The following is a 13,818-nucleotide window of genomic DNA, read 5'->3' as shown; positions in this document are numbered from 1 at the left end:
ACGCGTCCGCCCCTCCTGCGGCCCCGCGCCGAGCTGCAACAGCGGCCTCGCGCACGGGTTCCGCCTTCACCCGAGCGCCACCGCCGCCGCCAAGTCGGCGGAGGCCGCGCCACAAGGAGTGCCCGGCTCCTTCTCGCAGCCTAGGGGCCGGCCCCAGCTGTCTCTCGAGTGGTCATTACCCTGTAGTTTTTCCTTGAGTACCGTCAGGCCCTTAAAGGAGGAGGGGAGAAAGAGGATGAAGGTGATGGTGAAAGTCTCTCACTTTGTTATAGCGCCCACGGTGGCCCTTTCTGCTTCCTGTGTCCCAAGCCCCCGCTCAAAAAGTAGCAACTTCCACTCACCTTTTCTTTCTTTGCCAGTCTCTTGCCCTCCTTTGTTTCCCTCTTTTTAGGTCAACTGTGTCACTTACTTCAGGTCTCACAGCGTGGTGATGTCAGAGAAGTCCAAACAAGAGAGGATTTAGATTAAGGAATGGGAAGTGGTGTCAACTGCTGGAAAGAAATTAGGCTTTCATGGGGTAGGAGCAGAAGCCAGTTTATAGTGGATTAGGGACTAAAGTTAAGGAAGTAGGAAGAATACATAGGAACAGTTTTTAAGAAAAGTGGCTGCAAGAAGAGTGAGAATGGTTGATGTTTAGTTAGGTTGCGGGAAGCTTTTTATTTTTTAATTGATGGGAGTATTCGTGAACATAGCTAAATTCAGAGTAGGAGTAGTTGAAAGCCAGGGGTTCAAAATGCAAGAACAAGGATATTGGATGGAGTCAGGATCCTGAGAGGGAAGCATACAGTGCTTAAGTGAAAAGTTTGCCCTTAGTTTGGGGAGTGGACCCTTCTTTTTATTTTCAATGGAAGAAAAAAAAAGGTCGTGGAGGCATGCAGATGAAGTAGAGAGAGTGGTGTCTGAGGTTGCTACTTAATATGAAAAATAGAATTTGAAATTATCTGTTATGAGGATTAAATGAATAAAGTTCTTAGCGGTAAAGGTAGTGCATAAAGTTCCTGTCACATAACAAAGGCCTAATAAATATTTGTTGATGGTGGTATCTGTTGAGAGAGAGGAGATAGAGTAAGCAGTTTGAGCTAAATAGATGATCCAGACTAGCCAGAAACCAGGAAGAACAGTCGTGTCCTACTCTTTTACGACCCTATGGACGGTAGCCCGCCAGGCTTCTCTGTCCATGAGATTCTCCAGGCAAGAATACTGGAGTGGGTTGCCATTTTCTTCTCCAGGAGATCTTCTGGACCTAGGGATTGAACCAGAGTCTCTTGTTTCCTTCATTGGCAGGAGGGTTTTTTACCTCTAGTGCCAGCTGAGATACTTGTTGTTGTTGTTCTATTTTTAAAAACTGAATTTAAAATTTTATTTTGAGGTAATTGTAGATTCATATATAATCATGAAAAACAGCACATGGAGATACTGTGTATCTTTTACTGTTTCCCCTTACAGTAACAGTTTGCAAAACTGCAAAAGTAGGTAGTCAGGAAACACCTGGAGTAACAGGCAAATTTGGCCTTGGAATACGGAATGAAGCAGGGCAAAGGCTAATAGAGTTTTGCCAAGAGAACGGACTGGTCATAGCAAACACCCTCTTCCAACAACACAAGAGAAGACTCTACACATGCCATCACCAGATGGTCAACACCAAAATCAGATTGATTATATTCTTTGCAACCAAAGATGGAGAAGCTCTATATAGTCAACAAAAACAAGACCGGGAGCTGACTGTGGCTCAGATCATGAACTCCTTATTGCCAAATTCAGACTTAAATTGAAGAAAGTAGGGAAAACCACTAGACCATTCAGGTATGACCTAAATCAAATCCCTTATGATTGTACAGTAGAAGTGAGAAATAGATTTAAGGGACTAGATCTGATAGATAGAGTGCCTGATGAACTATGGACGGAGATTTGTGACATTGTACAGGAGACAGGGATCAAGGCCATCCCCATGGAAAAGAAATGCAAAAAAGCAAAATGGCTGTCTGGGGAGGCCTTACAAATAGCTGTGAAAAGAAGAGAAGTGAAAAGGAAAGGAGAAAAGGAAAGATACAAGCATCTGAATGCAGAGTTCCAAAGAATAGCAAGAAGAGATAAGAAAGCCTTCCTCAGTGATCAATGCAAAGAAATAGAGGAAAACAACAGACTGGGAAAGACTAGAGATCTCTTCCAGAAAATTAGAGATACCAAGGGAACATTTCATGCAAAGATGGGCTCAATAAAGGACAGAAATGGTATGGACCTAACAGAAGCAGAAGATATTAAGAGGTGGCAGGAATACACAGAAGAACTGTACAAAAAAGATCTTAATGACCAAGATAATCATGATGGTATGATCACTGACCTAGAGCCAGACATCCTGGAATGTGAAGTCAAGTGGGCCTTAGAAAGCATCACTACGAACAAAGCTAGTGGAGGTGATGGAATTCCATTTGAGCTGTTTCAAATCCTGAAAGATGATGCTGTTAAAGTGCTGCACTCAATATGCCAGCAAATTTGGAAAACTTAGCAGTGGCCACAGGACTGGAAAAGGTCAGTTTTCATTCCAATCCCACGGAAAGGCAATGCCAAAGAATGCTCAAACTACTGCACAATTGCACTCATCTCACATGCTAGTAAAGTAATGGTCAAAATTCTCCAAGCCAGGCTTCAGCAATATGTGAACGATGAACTTCCAGATGTTCAAGCTGGTTTTAGAAAAGGCAGAGGAACCAGAGATGAAATTGCCAACATCCACTGGATCATGGAAAAAGCAAGAGAGTTCCAGAAAAACATCTATTTCTGCTTCATTGACTATGCCAAAGCCTTTGACTGTGTGGATCACAATAAACTGTGGAAAATTCTTCAAGAGATGGGAATACCAGACCACCTGACCTGCCTCTTGAGAAACCTGTCAGGAAGCAATAGTTAGAACTGGACGTGGAACAATAGACTGGTTCCAAATTAGAAAAGGAGTGCTTCAAGGCTGTATACTGTCACCCTGCTTATTTAACTTCTATGCAGAGCACATTATGAGAAACGCTGGACTGAAAGAAGCACAAGTTGGAATCAAGATTGCCGGGAGAAATATCAATAACCTCAGACATACAGATGACACCACCCTTATGGCAGAAAGTGAAGAGGAACTAAAAAGCCTCTTGATGAAAGTGAAAGTGGAGAGTGAAAAAGTTGGCTTAAAGCTTAACATTCAGAAAACTAAGATCATGGCATCCGGTCCCATCACTTCATGGCAAATAGATGGGGAAACAGTGGAAACAGTGTCAGACTTTATTTTTTTGGGCTCCAAAATCACTGCAGATGGTGATTGCAGCCATGAAGTTAAAAGACGCTTACTCCTTGGAAGGAAAGTTATGACCAGCCTAGATAGCATATTCAAAAGCAGAGACGTTAGTTTGCCAACAAAGGTCCATCTAGTCAAGGCTATGGTTTTTCCAGTGGTCATGTATGGATGTGAGAGTTGGACTGTGAAGAAGGCTGAGCGCCGAAGAATTGATGCTTTTGAAGTGTGGTGTTGGAGAAGACTCTTTAGAGTCCCTTGGGCTGCAAGGAGATCCAACTAGTCCATTCTAAAGAAGATCAGTCCTGGGTGTTCATTTGAAGGAATGATGCTAAAGCTGAAACTCCAATACTTTGGCCACCTCATATGAAGAGTTGACTCATTGGAAAAGACTCTGATGCTGAGAGGGATTGAGGGCGGGAGGAGAAGGGGGCGACAGAGGATGAGATGGCTGGATGGCATCACTGACTGGATGGACGTGAGTTTGAGTGAATTCCGGGAGTTGGTGATGGACAGGGAGGCCTGGTGTGCTGTGGTTCGTGGGGTCCCAAAGAGTCGGACATGACTGAGGGACTGAACTGAACTGAACTGAGTACAGTATCACAACCAGGATTGACAGATACAGTCAAGACAGCATTTCCATGATTTCCAAAGTCCTTCCTGTTACTCTTTTGTAGCCATACCCACTTCATTCCAGTCCCCACTAGTTTTTAACCCTTAGCAACTATTAATCTGTTTTCCATTTTTAGAATCTTGTCATTTCAAGAATTTTATGTAAATGGAGGTATAGATATACAGAATTTTGAGAATGGCTTTTTAGAATTTAGCATAATTTTCTGGAAATCTTTCTAAGTTGTGTGTATCAGTAGTTTGTACCTTTTTGCTGCTATGGTATGGATGTACCAATTTGTTTAAATGTTCGTTCATTGGAGAACATCTCAGTTGCCTCAAGTTTTCATTTATTACAAGTAAAATTGTAGAAACTTGTGTACAGAATCTCATGAACAGAGGAGCTTGGTGGGCTACAGTCCATAGCATTGCAAAGAGTTGGATGTGACTGAAGGTACTGAACACACACATCTTGTGTTTAGTAAGAAGCTTAACCCCTTCCCTAGGAATGTCCATTTGCTTCTGCACCATTTGTTTAAAAGCCTGTACTTTCTCTGGTATTATTTTTGCACCTTTATGAAAATTCAATTGAATGTATTTGTGTGGGTCAATTTCTGGATTTTCCTCATCTGTTCCATTGTTTTATGTGTCCATACATCCTCTAGTACCATGCAGTCCTGATTACTGAAGCTGTACAATGCACCTTGAAATTGGGTAGGCCAGTTCCTCCCACTTTATTCTTTTTATAAATTATTTTAGCTATTCTATTTCCTTTGCCATTTCATATAGATTTTAGAGTAATATTGTCTATATTACAGAAAATGTTGGCTATTAAGCATAATATTAGCTATGTATATTCTTTTCCCTATAGATTGTTATATAATATTGAGTATAATTCCCTGTGCTCTACAGTAGGTCCTTGTTGGTTATCTATTTCATACATAGTAGTATATATATATGTTAATCCCAACCTTCTAATTTATCTCTCCTCCTTCCCCCTTTCCTCTTTGGTAACCGTAACTTTGTTTTCTGTGTCTGGGGGTGTCTTTCTGTTTTGGAAATAAGTTCATTTGTTGTTATGTATCAACAAAGTTTGTCACAATTTTTTTTTTTTTACAGCTGCTAGTTCAGCTTATGACATTGCATATATGCTCTTTCCTTGAGACTACAAATATTTCAGTATACAATAAAAGTACTTTATGTGAAATCACTAAGTCATTGAGAATTTTAAGGTGTATCCTCATGGATCAAAATGTAATAAAATTAATGTTTTTTTGCTGCTTCATTGAGACCATTTTAGAGGGAATTGAGGTGATTGTTTTTCCCGTAGTCATGTATGGATGTGAGAGTTGCACTGTGAAGAAAGCTGAGCACCGAAGAATTGATGCTTTTGAACTGTGGTGTTGAAGAAGACTCTTGAGAGTCCCTTGGACTGCAAGGAGATCCAACCAGTCCACTCTGAAGGAGGTCAGTCCTGGGTGTTCATTGGAAGGACTGAAGTTGAAGCTGAAACTCCAATACTTTGGCCACCTGATTGGGATTAATATATATATATATATACTACTATGTATGAAATAGATAACCAACAAGGACTGTATAGCACAGGGAATTATACTCAATATTATATAACAATCTATAGGTGATGCAAAGAGCTTCATTTGAAAAGACCCTGATGCTGGGAAAGATTGAAGGTGGGAGGAGAAGGGGATAACAGAGGATGAGATGGTTGGATGGCATCACCGACTCGATGGACTTGAGTCTGAGTGAACTCCGGGAGTTGGTGACGGACAGGGAGGCCTGGTGTGCTGCGATTCATGGGGTCGCAAAGAGTCGGATACGACTGAGCAACTGAACTGAACTGCTTCCAATATTTCTAATATTAGAAAGTATATTTCCTAATATTTCAATTTAAGTGAATTCATAATCACATTTAACCTTCAAATCTGGAATGTTCCTTTTTCAGTGCTGAGGATCCATTTCAGTTCAGTCGCTCAGGTGTGTCCAACACTTTGCGACCCTATGAATCACAGCATGCCAGGCCTCCCTGTCCATCACCAACTCCCGGACTTTACCCAAACTCACGTCCATCGAGTCAGTGATGCCATCCAGCCATCTCATCCTCTGTCGTCCCCTTCTCCTCCCACCCTCAATCTTTCCCAGCATAGGGTCTTTTCCATGAGTCAACTCTTTGCATGAGGTGGCCAAAGTATTGGAGTTTCAGCTTCAACTTCAGTCCTTCCAATGAACACCCAGGACTGATCTCCTTTAGGATGGACTGGTTGGATCTCCTTGCAGTCCAAGGGACTCTCAAGAGTCTTCTCCAACACCACAGTTCAAAAGCATCAATTCTTTGGCACTCAGCTTTCTTCACAGTCCAACTCTCACATCCATACGTGACTACTGGAAAAACCATAGTCTTGACTAGATGGACCTTTGTTGGCAAAGTAATGTCTCTGGTTTTGAATATGCTGTCTAGGTTGGTCATAACTTTCCTTCCAGGGAGTAAGCGTCTTTTAATTTCATGGCTCCAATCACCATCTGCAGTGATTTTGGAGTCCCAAAGATAAAGTCTGACACTGTTTCCACTGTTAGCCCATCTATCCCATGAAGTGATGGGACCAGATGCTATGATCTTAGTTTTCTGAATGTTGAGGTTTAAGCCAACTTTGTCACTCTCCTCTTTCACTTTCACAAGAGGTTCTTTAGTTCCTCTTCACTTTCTGCTATAAGGGTGGTGTCATCTGCATATCTGAGGTTATTGATATTTCTCCTGGCAATCTTGATTCCAACTTGTGCTTCTTCCAGTCCAGCGTTTCTCATGATGCACTCTGCATAGAAGTTAAATAAGCAGGGTGACAATATACAACCTTGACGTAATCCTTTTCGTATTTGGAGCCAGTCTGTTGTTCCATGTCCCGTTCTAACTGTTGCTTCCTGACCTGCGTATAGGTTTCTCAAGAGGCAGGTCAGGTGGTCTGGTATTCCCATCTCTTGAAGAATTTTCCACAGTTTATTGTGATCCACACAGTCAAAGGCTTTGGCATAGTCAATGAAGCAGAAATAGATGTTTTTCTGGAACTCTCTTGCTTTTTCCATGATCCAGCGGATGTTGGCAATTTGATCTCTGGTTCCTTTGACTTTTCTAAAACCAGCTTGAACATCTGGAAGTTCATCGTTCACGTATTGCTAAAGCCTGGCTTGGAGAATTTTGAGCATTGCTTTGCTAGCGTGTGAGATGAGTGCAGTTGTGCGGTAGTTTGAGCATTCTTTGGCATTGCCTTTCTTTGGGATTGGAATGAAAACTGACCTTTTCCAGTCCTGTGGCCACTGCTGAGTTTTCCAAATTTGAAGATCCATTTACTTATTCATAAATTATTAAGTGCAGAATATATGTCTCCCTTACAAGTGGTACTAATTTAAAAAAAATTGTTGACATGTAACATATATAGTTGAAAGACACTTACTCCTTGGAAGGAAAGTTATGACCAACCTAGACAGCATATTAAAAAGCAGAGACATTAGTTTGCCAGGAAAAATCTGTCTAGTCAAGGCTTTGGTTTTTCCAGTAGTCATGTATGGATGTGAGAGTTGGACTGTGAAGAAAGCTGAGTGCCGAAGAATTGATGCTTTTGAACTGTGGTGTTGGAAAAGACTTGAGAGTCCCTTGGACTGCAAGGAGATCCAACCAGTCCATCCTAAAGGAGATCAGTCCTGGGTGTTCATTGGAAGGACTGATGCTGAGGCTGAAACTCCAATATTTTGGCCACCTCATGCAAAGAGTTGATTCATTGGAAAAGACCCTCATATTGGGAGGGATTGGGGGCAGGAGGAGAAGGGGACGACAGAGGATGAGATGGCTGGATGGCATCACCAGCTCGATGCACATGAGTTTGGGTGAACTCATGGAGTTGGTGATAGACAGGGAGGCCTGGCGTGCTGTGATTCATTGGGTCACAAAGAGTTGGACACAACTGAGTGACTGAACCGAACATATATAGGCACAAATTATAAATGAACAGCTCACTGAACAAGTGAATACAGTGAACAAATCTGTTTAACCACCATCAAGATTAGAAAGGAAGAGATAGAATACTATCAACACCTGGAAAGCATCCTGCTTAGGCTCTCCTCCAATCAATCCCCTGCCCTCCTGTCCAAAAGTAATAATTCTCCTGACTTTTAAATCCATAGATTAATTTTACTATTTTTCTTTTACTTTATACAAGTATAATCATATCCACTATGTCATATTTATTTTGCTCAACAGCGTATATGCAAGTTTCATCCATGTCTGCTCATTTTCATTATTGCATGCAGGCTGAGTGCTAAGTCCCTTCAGTCGTGTTTGACTCTTCGTGACCCCATGAACTGTAGCCCACCAGTCTCCTCTGTCCATGGGATTTCCCAGGCAAGAATACTGGTGTAGGTTGCCATTTCCTTCTCCAGGGAATCTTCCTGATCCTGCATCCAATCCAAGTCTCCTGCATTGGCAGGCAGATTCTTTACTGCTGAGCCATCTGGGAAGCCATTATATGAATATATTATATTTATTTTACTTTAAAGAGCATTTAGTTTGTTTCCATTTTTAGAATTAAGATATAGTTCACACAAAATGTGCAAATCTTGTGTATAGTTTGATGAAATGTGAATAATATACAATGTAAACAATACCCCAATTAAGATATAGTTCCACTCATCCCAGTAATTTCCCTTCTGATCCTACCAATTACTGCCAGCCCACAGGCAACCACTGTTTTGATTTTGATCATCATAGGTTACTTTTGCCCGTTGTAAGACTTCATATAAATTGAATCATGCAAACATACTTTCTTTTGTTTTGTTTCACTTAGCATTAAGTTTTTGAGCTTCATACCTGATGTACATCAATCATTTCATCATTGAGTAGTATTGTACTGCATGAAATATACTACAATTTGTTTATGCATTTACTTATTTATTTTAGCCACTCTCTGTAGCATACAGGATCTTAGTTCCCTGACCAGGGTTCATACTCACATCCCTGTATTGGGAGTGAACCACCAGGGAAGTCCAGTATTTATACATTCATTGTTGATGTGCATTTGAATGAATAACATTACTATGAGTATTCTTGCATAGGTTTCTTCTGGATATGTATGTTTTTGTTTCTCTTAAGTGTAATTTTTGGATCATAGAGTAGATGTTTGTTTAACTTTATAAGAAACTGTGGAACTTTTTTCCCAAAGTCACTGAAGCATTTTGTACTCCTGCTGATGCTAGTTGATAGTTCTGGGTGCTCCACATCCTCACCCTTCTTAGTCTTTTAAATTGTAGCCATCCTGTTGAATGTATAGTAGTACACTTAATATGGTTTTAATTAGCAGTTCTCTGATTATTAATTTCACAAGTTTATTTGCCATTTGGGTATCTTCCTTTATGAAATGTGTATTGAAGTCTCTCGTTCAATTTTCTATTGGGATGATTCATTTCCTTTTTGATTGGTAGGAATTCAGTATATAGCCTAGAGGCACATCCTTTTTGGGTCAGACATGTTGCAAATATTGTCTCCTACTCTTTAGCTTGCCTTATTACTCTTAGTAGTCTCATTTTATTAACAGCTTTCTTGAGATGTAATTCACATGCCATATAATTCACCAATTTCAAGTGTACAGTTCTGTGGTTTTTGTTATATTATGCTATTACTTTTTAAAAATTATGCTAAGATACATATAACAATTTGCCATTTTAACCATTTTTTAGGGTAAAAATCAGTGGTAATAATTATGTTCATGATGTTCTTTAACCATCCATTTCCAATTTTTTTTTAATCATCCCAAACAGAAAATTCTAACTCTTAACAGTATCTTTAAAGAACAGAAAGTTAAAATTTTGTAACTCATTTTTTTCAGTCTTCTCTTTTGCTGTTAATACTTTTTGTGTCCATTACAAATGTTTTCTCATGTCAAGATCAGAAATAATAATTATAGCAACAGTAATAATGTATTTGTAGATTAGATAACAGTTCATAATACGCTTCCATCGGTCTATAAACTCTGTGGCAGGAGCACTGTGTTCTGTGTGAATGGTGCCCCCTGGAGTTGTGTCATGCCAGGCCATGCCATGGACCATGTCTGTTTTGTTCACAGTACTGTCCTCAACTCTTGCAGAGAGCAACTGGTAGTGTCTCAACAGATATGTGTTGAATATTTTGTTGCATGAATAATGCAATGAATTTGTTGCATGGGTGAAAATCTTACAGTCTTTAGTAGAGGTGCATGGAAGGAAACTTTTCTTTGTTTAAAAAAAGAGGAGGAGGGAATTAGGACAACTTGTAAAGGTAGTAAGTGAAGTGAAGTTGCTCAGTCTTGTCTGATTCTTTGTGACCCCGTGGACTGTAGCCTACCAGGTTTCTCCGTCCATGGGATTTTCCAGGCAAGAATGCTGGAGTGAGTTGCCATTTCCTTCTCCAGGAGATCCTCCCGACCCAGGGATTGAACCCAGGTCTGTAATGGTAGTAAATGATAATAAAAAAGATCACAGAGAGTTGATAAGCATTTATAACCTTGGAAAGACCTGTCTGTAGAGGAGCTAATATAGGTCAAACCCTTTATGTACTGTCATTCTTTTTTCCCCAAAATATTTCTAAAGGATGAGTTGAGAAACTTGTTAAAAATGGCCTTATTTCAATACTAAGCAAATGAGAGAATCACAGTTACCTACAGTTGCAAAGTCTTCAAGGACTCAGTTTTGAAGGAAGGAAGGGAGGGAGGGAGAGAGGAGGGGAAGGGGGTAGAGTGGGTGAAAGAGGAGAAGGGAGAGACAGGCACATGTAGGAACAATGAATGGATGCTCTCCCAGGGTTCTTTTTTATGTCTTGAAAGCTATGAAATGAAGAGTATCATTGCTATTTATAAAATGGGGATAATGATAATTACTTCTCAGGGTTGTCATGAATCTTAAATGTGATCAGCTGGCAGAATTCCTCGTACATAGTTGGCACAGTGTTTCTTATGGTGTGAATTTCAATAATTGTCATTAAAGCTGGTGAACTTGCTGTGCATATATAGAGAAAGTTTGGTGTGTATTAAGATGCTAGGCAGAAATTTAGCAGTTAATACAGTTGTAGGTATCTTGTATGTTTTAATTTCCCAGCAGGTATCTCCTCCTCTTACTTCTGGTGATAAGGGTGGCTTCAGCCTTGAGTGGGCCATGAGTTCTTTCCCAGGGTTTTAAGTGGATCTGGCAAAGAAGAGACCCTTTTTCTCTGTTGTGAGGTTGTGGAGATGTGACCTAGAGCTGGGGACAATGGAGCTAATGCTCACTGAAAACAAATGTGGAGATGCATCCAAATTCACTTTTCCCTTCCCTCCATTGTTTATATGATCTAATATGATGCTTTTTTTGGCTTAAGCTAATTCAAGTTTTTGTCTCTTGAAACCAAGAGAGTCTGGACAAATATGCAAATAACTTTGGAGGGCATTCCCTGGCAGGCCTGTGGTTAGGAGTCTGTGCTTCTACTGCAGGCAGTATGGGTTCTACCCCTGATCAGGGAACTAATATCTCGCATGTAGTGAGGCCAACAAACAAACAACAACACCAAGAACAAAAACCAACTTTGAGAGCCTACATTGATTTAAATTCTCTTTCAAGGGTCCCTAATTTTGGAAGCAACTGTTATTTGTTATTTATAGCCTTTACCTTATGTGTGTGTGGTTTATTTTGATTTGAAAAGCCAGTTTAGAAATATCATAAGATTCTTATTTGCACAAATTAAGATGGGATATATAAATACACGTAGTTTTTAAGATATTATTTTGTGGCTTTTTGTAATGCAGTATGTTGCATTTTTATTCAATGTCTTCTGTAGAGTAACAGCATGATTCAATGTAATCTCATAAGGTATAGCCTTTAAATGTATTTAAATGAGCACAGAGTTTTCAGCTGAATTTCAATTGGCTTTCCCTCAAGGAAATATGATAGTTGTAGGAATTTCTCATGACACAGCACAGTGACTTGAGAGGTAATTTAGAAGAGTTTTTATTTTACACTAATGAGTTGAATAGCAAAGAATAGCAAGAAGAGATAAGAAAGCCTTCCTCAGTGATCAATGCAAAAAAATGGAGGAAAACAACAGAATGGGAAAGACTAGAGATCTCTTCAAGAAAATTAGAGATACCAAGGGAACATTTCATGCAAAGATGGGCTCAATAAAGGACAGAAATGGTATGGACCTAACAGAAGCAGAAGATATTAAGAAGAGGTGGCAAGAATACACAGAGGAACTGTACAAAAAAGATCTTCATGACCAAGATAATCATGATGGTATGATCACTGACCTAGAGCCAGACATCCTGGAATGTGAAGTCAAGTGGGCCTTAGAAAGCATCACTACGAACAAAGCTAGTGGAGGTGATGGAATTCCATTTGAGCTATTTCAAATCCTGAAAGATGATGCTGTGAAAGTGCTGCACTCAATATGCCAGCAAATTTGGAAAACTTAGCAGTGGCCACAGGACTGGAAAAGTTCAGTTTTCATTTCAATCCCAAAGAAAGGAAATGCCAAAGAATGCTCAAACTACCGCACAATTGCACTCATCTCACATGCTAGTAAAGTAATGGTCAAAATTCTCCAAGCCAGGCTTCAGCAATACGTGAACTGTGAACTTCCAGATGTTCAAGCTGGTTTTAGAAAAGGCAGAGGAACCAGAGATGAAATTGCCAACATCCACTGGATCATGGAAAAAGCAAGAGAGTTCCAGAACATCTATTTCTGCTTTATTGACTATGCCAAAGCCTTTGACTGTGTGGATCACAATAAACTGTGGAAAATCCTGAAAGAGATGGGAATACCAGACCACCTGACCTGCCTCTTGAGAAGCCTATATGCAGGTCAGGAAGCAACAGTTAGAATTGGACATGGAACAACAGACTGGTTCCAAATAGGAAAAGGATTACATCAAGGTTGTATATTGTCACCCTGCTTATTTAACTTCTATGCAGAGTGCATCATGAGAAACCTGGACTGGAAGAAGCACAAGTTGGAATCAAGATTGCCGGGAGAAATATCAATAACCTCAGATATGCAGATGACACCACCTTTATGGCAGAAAGTGAAGAGGAGCTAAAGAGCCTTTTGATGAAAGTGAAAGAGGAGAGTGAAAAAGTTGGCTTAAAGCTCAACATTCAGAAAACTAAGATCATGGCATCTGGTCCCATCACTTCATGGGAAATAGATGAGGAAATAATGGAAACAGTGAGAGATACTATTTTGGGGGGCTCCAAAATGACTGCAGATGGTGACTGCAGCAATGAAATTAAAAGACACTTGCTCCTTGGAAGAAAAGTTATGACCAACCTAGATAGCATATTGAAAAGCAGAGACATTACTTTGCCAACAAAGGTCCATCAAGTCAAGGCTATGGTTTTTCCAGTGGTCATGTATGGATGTGAGAGTTGGACTGTGAAGAAAGCTGAGCACCGAAGAATTGATGCTTTTGAAGTGTGGTGTTGGAGAAGACTCTTGAGAGTCCCTTGGACTGCAAGGAGATCCAACCAGTCCATTCTGAAGGAGATCAGCCCTGGGATTTCTTTGGAAAGAATGATGCTGAAGCTGAAACTCCAGTACTTTGGCCACCTCATGCAAAGAGTTGACTCATTGGAAAAGACTCTGATGCTGGGAGGGATTGGCGGCAGGAGGAGAAGGGGACGACAGAGAATGCTGGATGGCATCACCGACTCGATGGACGTGAGTCTGAGTGAACTCCGGGAGTTGGTGATGGACAGGGAGGCCTGGCGTGCTGTGATTCATGGGGTCGCAAAGAGTTGGACACGACTGAGCGACTGAACTGAACTGAACTAAATGAGTTGAAAGAGAAAAATGGCAAACTTTCTGGATCCAAACAATCCAAACCCCAGACATCCTAGGAGAGGCAAAGATTTGAGAGCCTGTCACATTG

The sequence above is a fragment of the Bos indicus genome, chromosome 2 (assembly GCF_029378745.1).
Source record: "Bos indicus isolate NIAB-ARS_2022 breed Sahiwal x Tharparkar chromosome 2, NIAB-ARS_B.indTharparkar_mat_pri_1.0, whole genome shotgun sequence".
Classification (NCBI taxonomy): domain Eukaryota; kingdom Metazoa; phylum Chordata; class Mammalia; order Artiodactyla; family Bovidae; genus Bos; species Bos indicus.
This window is presented reverse-complemented; position numbering follows the sequence as displayed.